The following is a 12,599-nucleotide window of genomic DNA, read 5'->3' as shown; positions in this document are numbered from 1 at the left end:
GGTGCTCATGTGACTTCCATCACACCAGGAACTTAATGTTTCATAAATGATTCATGGTTCATCTTTAGCTCTGAAACTTACCATGTTTAGTATTATGATGGGCTTATAATGGAATGTGCAACACTTTTTGACAGTTATTTGAGGATTTTGGTGAAAAAATTTAGGGAGGTAGTACGTATCTTATAAACCAATGTATTGGTGTTTTAAAAACATTTTTACATGAGAGTGAAGTTAACTGCCGTCTTTGAGCATTACCACATTTTAAAATAAAGCTGCATATTTTTTAATGAAGTGTTTAACAAGGATTTATACTTTTCATTTTTTAAATTAAAGATAATTTATATCTCCTTTTTTGCATGTGGATTCTCATCTGTCCTTAAAATGGTTAGAGATTTTGTTTATGTGAAATGGAGCAAGAATTGTCGTCTTGTCTGTAGTATGTTTCAGTTTGCTGAATCTATTTACTGCAATGCATTTCTTAGAATGTTGAAGGTGTCGTTTTCTGTAACCTGTTGCTTATAGGCTGTTATTCATGAGAGCCTTTAGGATTTTCCGCCTACTCTATACAGTTGTTCAAATGGTATCCCACATTTACAAATATCTCCTTTCCTTCTACCTCTCCTTCCCTTTCAGTTTCTATTGTTTCTTTCCATTAAACTGCCTTCATGCCCTAATGGGCAGTTTATGTGCACGTGTGTGTGTGTGTGTGTGTGTGTGTGTGTGTGTGCATGGTAGTGGTGGTGATGGGGTGAATTAGATTTTGGAAAGCGCTAGCCGCCAACTTCAGAGATTACATAGTTTGATTAAGTCGAATTTATTTTTCACTGGAATTTCATAGCTCATTGTAATAGAAATGTTCACTCTGGATGACCTTTGGCATATAGTAATGAATCTTGGATACTAAAGAATTTGTTAATAGCATCTTGATACATGCATTAATAGGTTATTTTTAAAGTTGTGCATTAAACCAAAGTTGGGGTACTGGAAATGTTTATATCAAGCGCCATTTAGCCGCTGATGGCCATAGAAATGCCTTCCTATGGAGAGTATTTTTTCTTCGAAAAATTAAAAAAGTTAATTATTTTGAATATTTGGTTTTAAACTTTTTATTCATCCAACAAATATTTATCTAGTGCCAGCTATATAAAACAAGTGTTTAGAATACATTAGTGATCAAAACAGACACAGATGCGATCATTGCCCTTGAGGAGTTTACACTCTAGTAGAGGAAATAGACTTTAATAATTATAAACTGTGATTCGTACTGTGAAATGTGATGCATGTAATTGAATAATGATCACCAAACCTTCCGTATATTCCCCTAAATCTTCACCTCCTTGGCGTTAGATGGGGCCATGTGACTAGTTAATTTTAATGAAATACTAGTGAAAGTGATGACACATGTGAGTAAAGACAAAGAAAAAAATACCCTGTAGAATCCTTCAGCTCCTCTCTTCCTCACCTGCAGAAACCAAGGGGTTGAAACTCCAGAATGTGCAGCCCTGTCTGCCTGGGTCCTGAATGACTAAGTGGAGCAGAACTTCCAAGTCCACCCAACCCCCTCCTTGCCCCGCACTGAATATGTTAGACATTAGTATGAGCAAGAAACAAATTTTTATTGTTAACTTACACAGATTTTGGAATAAGTTACCACAGTATATTTTATACATACTAATAGAGAGTTTTGGAAGGATTTCTTGAGCAAGGAAAGGGAAGTTAAAATGAAGCAAAACTAAAAATGGCATCTTTAAGCAAATGACATATGCATTAAAGAAAATTGTGAAAGTCATTCAATAGTTGTTAAGCACCCAATATGTGTCAGGCGCTGTTCTAGATGCTTGGCACACAAGTGGGTGAACAACAGATTGTTACATTCATGGAGCTTACACTCTAAGAGCGATAGATAACATGATAAGCAAACTGTATATAAGGTGGTGAGTGCTGTGGAGGAAAATACAGGACAGGTTAAGGGAGACCGGGATTGTAGGGTTGAATAGGGTAGAATGAGATAAGCTTCACTGGGAAGATGAGATTTGAACAGATTACTGAAATGGCGTTAGGAAACTATTCTTTTTCATCCTTTAAATCATCAAGATGCACTCAGAATTCTGTATAAAATTTTATTCTCATACAACTCTGATTAATTCCTAAGTTCTTAAGATTATTATTGGTATTTCAAGAGGAATTTTATTTTTCTTACACTTTCAATACACGTGAGTTTTAAAAAATACTTGATACCAGTTTTCAGAAGTTGAAGCTCTGTTGTGACCTTAAACATTTCTGTAAAGCTGAAGGAAATATTTGTTTTATTGATGGAAACAAGTTATAAATTTTGAGTTTCTTGAGAAACGAAGAGGTGAAATTTATGGCCCAGTGCTATTCTTAACCCATAAGCAAAGATCTCTGGAAATGCCAATATCTAAAAAGCGAAAGAAATTGTTTTACAGAGAGGAAACTCCCTCTTCTCCCACTCATCCTGAGATCCAAGAAGTTTAACTTTGTGATCAAAAGAAATAGTATAATTCATCTGATACAATAGAAATTTGCAATGATTTATTAGGGAGCTCTTGACTGGTATTTGCTAGAGGTCAGTTTTTTACTCTCATTAGGGCAGGTATGTACAATTCAGCATGAAAATTTGAAAGAAACTTAACTATTAGCTTTTCCTCTTTTAATTCCTAGTTTTACAATAGAATTTTAAGCAATTTAAAAGACATTTCCTAGGCAATTTTGAATTTTATTTTTATTGAGTCTAGTTCCTCACTGCCCCCCCCCCACTTTGCTTTAGAAAGGACTTAAAGTAGCTGAATGTTTCCCTAGTGCGAAAAAATTGTCATGTAAATTTAGGAAAAATATATATCCTTTGGTCTTGGCTTTTAAGGGTTAAACTTCACTTACTGGGAATGTCTCTTAAAACCTAGCTCATTGAAATTTGAAAACACATTCCAATAGTATTGTGCATTGCTTAAATATTAGTAAATAAGCCTCAAACCTAATTTTCAAGGGAAGAATTCATGTTTAGTGTTTAACCAAAACAAACCCAGTTGCTGTCTGAGTTAGTTCCAACTCAAGGCAATCCTATGTATGTCAGAGTAAAAAAAAAAAAAATCAGAGTAGAACTATGGTTTTCATACACGGCCAGGCCTATCTTCTGAGGTGCCTCTGGTTGGACTTGAATTTGCAACCTTCTGGTTAGCAGCTAAGTACATTAACCATTTGCATCACCCAGGGACTCTAGTGCTTCTTGAAATTTAATAGTTATGCTTTTCTATTTAATAATGTTCACAGTTAAATGTCACCTTGCCAAAATATCTTTAAAAATACTACCTGACAATACTCTTCAAGTAATACAACTTAGCTAAATAGGTCAATTAAATGACATTAGAACACATCATAACATGTAAACCAGGAAGAAGTATTCGCAAATTATAGTCATGTTTATGCTTTTTTTAACTCAAACATACAAGGAAGAGAAAATGTATTTGAATTTCACAAGTGCGTATGAGAATTAGCAAACTTACTGCTTTCGTTCAATATTTCCAAAAAGATATCATTGTAGGAAAGCCCAACATTTTACATGATTATCCTACAAATGGTTGGTTATGTAATTAATTAGCTAATAATTTGTTCCCCTTGTACAGCCATCACAATTAGTATGAAAAATGCATATCCTTCCTAGGATTATTAGTACTGTATTTTAAATGGATATTTGAAAAGGAAAATAACTTTTAGTCTTTGGAACAAGAGTAGGCATAAGGTAAAATTTCCCATTTACCAGATTCAGCAGACACCATTTGATGTGTTAAACTGTCCTTGAAGAATACTGAAGCCGTTGTTTCTATATTTAAAAAGAAATCCAACAGGGTTAAAACAAAAATATCACCATGAACATGATTTACTGGGGTAAAATCTTGTCTGGGAGTCACTTGAAGGCTTTAAGTAGCTTCAGTCATTCTCAAAGATAAATGCAGTTTTATCTCAGAAAACCTGAAGACACATATTTAAAATTCAGAGGAATTCTGTGATATGTAAGCTTACCAACGAAGATACCAAAACAAAAAAGCGCAGAGAGAAAAAAGAAGGGGAAGCAGAAAGACAACCACGAGGAGAGCTCAAACTACCTCTTACTACTTACTGGAGGGCTGGTGGAGTGGTAGGAAAATAACAGATATTATTTTGAGCTTGTAATATGTGCCATACACGAGGTAGACATTTTACATGCTTTGCTCACTTTCAAGTTAAAAACCAACCAAACCAAACCCAGTGCTGTCAAGTCGATTCCGACTTATAGCGACTCTATAGGACAGTAGGACTGCCCCATAGAGTTTCCAAGGAGTGCCTGGCGATTCGAACTGCCGACCCTTTGGTTAGCAGCCATAGCACTTTACCACTACGCCACCAGGGTTTCCACACTTTCAAGCTAGGTGGTATTATTTTATGCACAGAAACATAAGATCGGGCTACTTAAATTACTGAGATTTCATATCTAGTAAATGGGGAACTCAGTTTGAACACAGGTCTCCTGTGGGCTAGAGAGCATTCGGATGTGGGGGGGTCCAGGGGCGGAGTATCCGAAATTGGAGAGGGATGGAAAAGGGGATCATCTAAATCTGTATATGTACTCCATAAGTTGAGGGCTTCTCCCTGAGCTGGCATGCAAAGGACAGACCCAAAGAAACAGCAAAAGCTTTGCTAACTAATAATTTAGACTACCAGTCATGTCTCAGACTAGCGCCTGAGTGGTACATACATGGGACAGAAACAAAGACGCATAGGAAACTTCTTGAAAATAAAACTGAGATTGGACCCACAAAAGGCGAGACAACACTTGCAGCCTGAGGCTAACTGGGTTGATTGCTGCTTATATACGTACATGTAAAATGAAAAAATGAACACTCCCAATAATTGTAACACAGTACCCAAAAAAATGTAATTAGTGAAGACCAGAAAAACGAACAATTCCTAACAGACGTTCAAGAGTTGTCAACTTTGAGATAAATTAGATATTGGAATTAACAGATGTAAAAGCAGCTGTTGTAACTGCTCCATGAAGATTAAGGTAAACACACTTGAAATGAATGGTAAGAATGAAATTGTTAGCAGAGAAATAGAAATTATAAAAATAACTACATGAAATTTTAGAACTAAACAGTATAATATCTGAAATTAAAAAAAAAAAAACCAACGTTAAACGGGCACTAGAAGAATGGAAATGACAGCGCAGCGGAGTCAGTAAACTTGAAGGTAAATCAATATACAGTAAAACTTGCGAAAGCTGGTACCTGTGTGAGGTGGATGCCTGTTGAGAAGGAAAATTCAAATAATAAAAAATAATGTACCACTAAAATGAGTGATAGAAATGTGGTAGGAAGGCATTCTGTCAAAGGCAGGAAATTTGCGAGACCCCCAAAACAAGGCAGTCCTGTCAAGGCCTGGCTCACAGATTTCACTGTGTATGTTCTTGCTGTTAGGTGCCGCCGAGTCAGTTCAGATTCATAGCGACCCTATGTACAACAGAATGAAACAGAACGCCTGGTCCTGTGCCATCCTCACAATCGTTGTTATGTGTCGTTTCTATCACCAAGGCCGTATTTTCCAACTACCGATCCTCCTTTATTTCCAGTTTTCACATTCCAATCACCAGTAATTATCAATGCATCCAGATTGCATGTTCTATCAATTTCAGACTGCAGGGGAGCCTTAGCCCTTACTTTAAATAACTCCTTCACATGACTTAAATGTAAACCCTTCACATAAATCAGAGATTTATTCTATTTTTATTGTTTGCCAAATCCTTCTTGAATAGGTGTTTGAATCAAGTGCTTTTGGCTTTAAGTAGATATGATACATTGTATTAAGACTATAATTTATACATGATAAAAAAGTGCTAATAGCAATAATAATAAAAAAAAAACAGTCACCTTAAAATCCTTTGATTCCTGAATGTTCCTTTTCATTTCTCTGTAATAGCAGCTTTATAAGATACTAATCCAAGAACATTTTTTGTGGCTCCATCATATACGCATGAAGAAGTTCCTGCTCTTGACCAACTACACTAATTGAGGAATTAGCATTATCACGGATTCATGATAATTACGAGAATTTTCTATTACAGCATTATACAGGCTTCACACATAAAAACATGTTTCAAAATCTATCCTTGGCGTACAATGCCAAGGTGATGTACACATTGACAAAGACAAGTTTTCTGATTGGTTCCATTAAGTTGCATACCTTTTTTTTGAAACATAGCAGAATAATCCCTAGATAATTGCCAAGCTCAGCCTCAGAGTCACTGCCTCTTCATTGTTTTGCTCTCATCCTGCCTGCTCATGTTAACTCTTTAGTTCAACCTTTGCAATAGGGACTTTTTCCAAATAGGGATCTTATTACAAAGATGTCAGATGAAAATTAGCCTATCATGTAGGCACAATACATGCTTTTCAATTTTATAGAGGAAAAAAAATTGCAGTGTTTAATGCTGCTGGTCCTGGAAATCTGTTATGAGAAAATATTAAAGTGAGCTTGGAGAAAAATTGAGCTGGTATTGTGCTTGGAGAAGTGACTTTCTGATGAAGGGAAATTCCAAGTTTTAGAATACCTGGGTTTAAGGGCTTAACAAGTGTAGCCTTTTAAATCTTGTTGTTAGTCGCTGCCCAGTTCATTCCAACCCTTGGTAATCTTATGTGTTGCAGAGAACTTCACAGAGTTTTCATGGTTGCAACCTCTCAGAAGTAGATTGTCAGGCCTGTTTCAAAGCCATCTCTGGGTAGGTTTGAACCACAAACCTTTTGGCTAGTAGTCGAGCGCTTAACCGTTTGTGCCACCAGGGCCCTTCTTAGAGCCACCTAAAGGTAGAAGTACAATTATGTCCATTTTGTGTATGAGAAACTGAGATACAGAAAGGTTCGATAACTTGTTGAAGGCAATAAAACTAGTTAAGAGGCAAAGCCAGGACTTAAATCCAGGTCAGTCTGATTACCAAGCAGGGGACATTGACTACTCTGTAATATATTTTAATTCCTATAAAAATCTTAAGGAGCCCTGAGGGCGCATTAGTTAAGTGTTAGGCTGCTAACCAAAGAGTCCGGCGGTTTGCACCTACCAGCTGCCCTATGGGAGAAAAGTGTGGCAGCCTGCTTCTGTAAAGATAACAGCTTTGGAAACCTTGTGGGGCAGTTCTACTCTGTTCTTTTGGGTGGCTGTGAGTCAGAATTGACTTGATGGCAGTGGGTTTTTATAAAAAAAAACTTAATGAGATTTTCATTTTTATTAAAGAGCATAGTCTTCAAATTGGGATGAGTAGAACAGTGGCGTAAGCCAGAGCTTCCAGCTGGTTCACTCTGGTTCAAACCTCTGCTGAGAATTTGCTTTCCCGCTGCAGATATGCTGAATCAGAATTTGCATTTTAACAAATGATTCTTATGTACAATAAATTTTGAGAACCATTGCTGTACTAGTGATTCTCAGAATTGGTCCCTAACCAGCAGCATTAGCATCATCTGGGAACTTTTTAGAAATACAAAGTATTAGTGGGAGTTCAAACGAGAACAAATCTGTTCAAAGCCCTGGTGCAAATCACAGTTCTTAAGTTTTTTGGTTTCAGAACTCCCTCTTACTATTAAAATTTATTGAAGACCTCAAAGAGCTTTTTTTTGTGTGTGGGTTATACTGATGTTTACCATGTTAGAGATTAAAACAGAAATTTACTTGTCTGAGAAATAATGTTAATATAAATAGCATTTTTAATGAAAATAACTATTTTCCAAAACAAAAATTTTAATAAGGGTGGCTTTTTATTTATTTACTTATTTTAATTTTATTGTGTTTTAGGTGAAAGTTTACAGTACAAGTTAGTTTCTCATTCAAAAATACGGATACACAAATTATTTTGTGACATTGGTTGCAATTTCCACAATGTGTCAGCACTCTCCCCGTTTCCCTTTATACCTCAGTTTCCCTGTGTCCATTTGTCCCTTCCCACCTTCTCTTCTTTGCTTTTGGTGTTGCCCATTTGGTCACATATACCTGATTGGACTAAGAAGCGCATTCCTCACGTGTGTTATTGTTTGTTTTATAGAACTGCCTAAACTTGGGTTAAAATGTGGACTTCAGGAGTGGCTTAGTTCTGAGTTAATAGGGTGTCACTAAATTATTAATCATGTGTAAAAGTATTATATACAAATTTTTAAGTATTTGGGGATTCAGAAATTTTACCTCCTATGCAATCTGTCTTGGCAAGCTATGGGAGAATATGTTCCACAGAATGCTGAAGTAAAGTATGAAAGAGGAAAACATGGGATCTGGGAAACAGGAGAGAGAGCAGCGAAGGGAAATCCTAAAAATAAAAGCCATGTAACAGGTCTAGGGATAAAACAGTCCACACTGAATCAGGAACATGGAATACTCACGGAGAAAGGTCTCCAGTGGAAAAAAATGGAACAAACGTGTTTGAGTATATGCAAAAGATTATTAATAGATAGGTGGCAAAGATGTTAAATCATTTTGGGAAAAAATGTTAGAGGTACATTGAAAATCAAACAAAAAGATGAAGCAATTATCAATTCCAGGAAAAATGAAGAGTTGAATAAGACAAGATGTATGATTACAAGGGACTATTTGGTTCCTTAGAAACATTACTGTACATTATCATAAAGCAAACACTAGTGATTATCCGAAATTTCTGAGATTTGGGGGAGGGGAAGAGAAGACTCGTGGTGTTAACGGAAGAGCTAAGTCTTCATCCACCATACCACAAAGTCAATAGCTAATACCTAAAACCTAAAACTGATGAATCAGGAGATAAAAGCGTAATAATATTAATTTAAAATATCAAGGCAAACATCAGGGAAACAAGAATGGTTGAGAAAGGATTTTAGAAGCTGCCTCTGGGTGGTAGAGTTGAAGCAGGGAGAGGGGTAGAGCTAGAGATCTATTTTTCATTATAAATCTTTTAGTATTACTTGAATTTTAAAATTATGTATAAGTATTATACTTTCTCCCTTTTCCCTTCTCCTTGTAAACCAACAGTCTGCCTAGGTGATTTCTTCTATATCATGTTATTAACTGCCATTAGAACTTTATAACTGAAATTTGAACGTCCCCAAAGAGTACTTCTTCTCCTGCAGCCCTATCAAGTGGAAACTGATTTTACATTTACATATCAGATAACTCATAATTTGGTTGGGATGGAGTGATGGGATAGGCATAAAAATATGATACATGGGGCACTGGATAAAGTTTTCAGAAGGGCCGTGCCTTATTGTGGGGCTTACTTAATTAGTTCTAGAATAAAGGCTATTCTGAACCCACCATAACAAATATTAAAAGCAAACCTTCAAGCAATCAAAATGGTCCACATGTTACTTAACTATGTTCCAAAAAAAAAAAAAAGCCTAAGAGAATACAACAAAATCCAGCAACCAAAAATTTAAAATTCACAATGTCTAGCATCCAATAAAGACATGATAAAAGGCAGGAAAATATGACCAATAACCAGAAGAAAAATCAATAGAGATTCAGAAATAACTGAGATGATGGAATTAATAGAATCATAGATCCCACAATATGCTCAAGGGTGTGATAGAAAGCATGAACATGACAGGAGAGAAATGGATGATATAAAAAAGACACAAAATTGAACTTATGGAGCTGAAAAATAGAATATTTGAAATAAAAAAGTACACTGGTTGAGATTAACAGCAATTTAGACACTGCAGATGAAAAGATCAGGAAACTTGAGCATATATCAATAGGAATTATCCAAAATGAAACACGGTGAAAATAAGACTGACAACAAAAATTATTAGATCCTCAGTAAGTTGTGGAACAATATTAAGTAATATAACATACAGGACTGGAGTCAAAGAAGGAGATGAGGTGTAGGTTGAGCTGAAAAATATTCAAAGAAATAATAGCTGGAAAAATTTCTAAATTTGATGAAAAGTATAAGACCACAGATCCAAGAAGCTCAAAAAATCTCAAAGCGGAAAAAACATAGAGAAAACCACCCCAAAATACATCGCAATAAAATTGCTGAAAACCAGTGATAAAAAGAAAAACCTTAAAAAGAAATCATAGGAAAAAAAGGGAGACACTTTACAAACAGAGAAACAAAGATAAAAATGGCAGAAGCCTTGTCATAAACCACGTAGGTTAGAAGACAATGGTATGATATCTTTAAAGAGCTGAAAGAAAGAAAAAAAAAAAAAAAAAGTCAACCAAGCAATCTAAATCCAGTAAAAATATCTTTCAGAAATGAAGGCAGAAGTAATGACTATTTCATACTAACTCATCTCCAGCCGACCTGCAGAAGGATAACGATACCAAAGGGATATTTGGATCTACACAAAGGAATGAAGAGCACAAGAAACTGTAAATATATAAAACCAAAGAAAAACCAAACCCATTGCTTTTGAGTTGATTTCAACTCATGGTGACCCTGTAAGGCAGGGTCACAATGGAATCCCAGTAGGATTTCCAAGGCTGTAATCTTTATGAGAGCAAATTATCACATCTTTCTCAAGCTGAGGGTGGTTGGTTCAAACCACTGACCTTTGGGTTAAGAACTGAATGCTTAACTGCTGCACCAGCAAGTCTCTTTAGTAACTATATAGGAAAATATAAAATACATTTCCCCCATCTTTTAGACTCTTAAAAACATAATGGACAACTTAAAGTAATAATAGTAACATTAGGCCGTGGAATTTATAACATATGTAGAATTAAAATCTATGACAAGTAACAGCACAAAGGAAGGGAAGAAATGGAAGTATACTTTTATAAGGTTCTTACACTATAATAGAAGTGATATAATATTATTCATAAGTAGACTTTGCTTTCCTAAAGCTGTATATTATAAACCCTAGAGTAACCATACCAAAATCAAAATAAAAAAGGCATATCTATTAAGCCATTAGTGTGGATAAAAGTAATCATAAAAAAATACACAAATAATCCAAAAGAAAGCAGGGAAAGGGGGAAGGGGAACAACAACAACAAAATGGATGGAACAAATGGAAAACAAATAGCAATGAAGTAGCTTTATATCCAACCATATCAGCAAAACATTAAATGTGGAATGGCCTAAATATTCCAATTAAAAGTCAGAGGTTGTCAGAATGGATTAAAAAAAAAAAAAAAAAAGACTCAATTATGTGCTGTCTACAATTAACTTATTTTATTTAATTGGCTTTAGGCGAAAGTTTACAGAGCAAATTAATTTCTCATTTAACAATTACTACACGTATTGTTTTGTGACATTGATTGTGAACCCTCTGATGTGTCAACACTCTCCCTTTCTTGACCTTGGATTCCACATTTCCATTTGTCCAGCTTTCCTGGCCCCTGCTGCCTTCTCGTCCTTGCCCCTGAACTGGTGCCTATTTAGTCTCATATACATGATTGAACTACTTGTGTTATTTGTGTTTATAGTTCTGTCTAATCTTTGGCTGAGGGCTGAGCCTCAGGAGTGACTTCAGTGCTGAGTTAAAAGGTGTCCAGAGGCCATACTCCTGGGGTTTCTCCAGTCTCTATCAGACCAGTAAGTTAGTCTGGTCTTTTTTTGTGTGAGTTTGAATTTTGTTCTATATTTTTCTCCAGCTTTGTCTGGAACCCTCTATTGTAATCCCTGTCAGAACAGTCAGTGGTGGTTGTCAGGCACCATCTAGTTGTGCTGGACTGAGTCTGGCGGAGGCTGGGGTAGTTGTGTTACATTAGTCCTTTGTATTAATCTTTCCCTTGTGTCTATGGTTTTCTTCATTCTCCCTTACTCCAGATAGGGTGGGACCAATAGATGTATCTTAAATGGCTGCTCACAAGCTTTTAAGACCCCAGACCCTACTCACCAAAGTAGGCTGCAAAACATTTTCTTTATAGACTAAGTTATGCCAATTGAGTTAGATGTCCTCAGAGACCATGGTTCCCAGTCCTCAGCCCAGTAACTCATTCCCTCGGAGAGTTTGGATGTGTCTATGAATCTTCTATGACTTTGCCTTGGCCATGTTGTGCTGACTTTCCCAGTGTTGTGTGCTGTCTTACCGTTTACCAAAGTTACCACTTATCTATTGTCTAGTTAGTGTTTTCCCTCCCCCCCCATAACCATCAAAGATTGTTTCTTTCTGTGTGTAAACATTTTCACGAGTTTTTGTAATAGTGATCTCGTACAGTATTTATCCTTCTGTGATAGACTTATTTCACTAGATATTCATCCACATTGTGAGATGTTTCATAGATTCATTATTGTTCTTTACCTTTGCATGTTATTCCATTGAGTATATGCACCGTACCATAGTTTGTTTACCCATTCATCTGTTGATGGGCACTTTGGTTGTTTCCACCTTTTTTTTTCTTTTGCGAATAATGCTACAATGAACATGGGTGTGAATTATGTCTGTTTGTGTGATGGCTCTTATTTCTCTAGGATATATTCCTAGAAGAAGGATTGCTGGATTGTACAACATTTCTACTTCTAGATTTTTGAGGAAGTACCATGTTGTTTTCCAAAATGGTTGTACCATTTTGCATTCCCACCAGCAGTGCATAAGAGTTCAATCTCCCTGCAGCCTCTCCAACATATGTTATTTTTGTTTGTTTGATTT

Source organism: Loxodonta africana, chromosome 16 (assembly GCF_030014295.1).
Source record: "Loxodonta africana isolate mLoxAfr1 chromosome 16, mLoxAfr1.hap2, whole genome shotgun sequence".
Classification (NCBI taxonomy): Eukaryota; Metazoa; Chordata; class Mammalia; order Proboscidea; family Elephantidae; genus Loxodonta; species Loxodonta africana.
Note: the sequence above shows the minus strand (reverse complement) of the source record.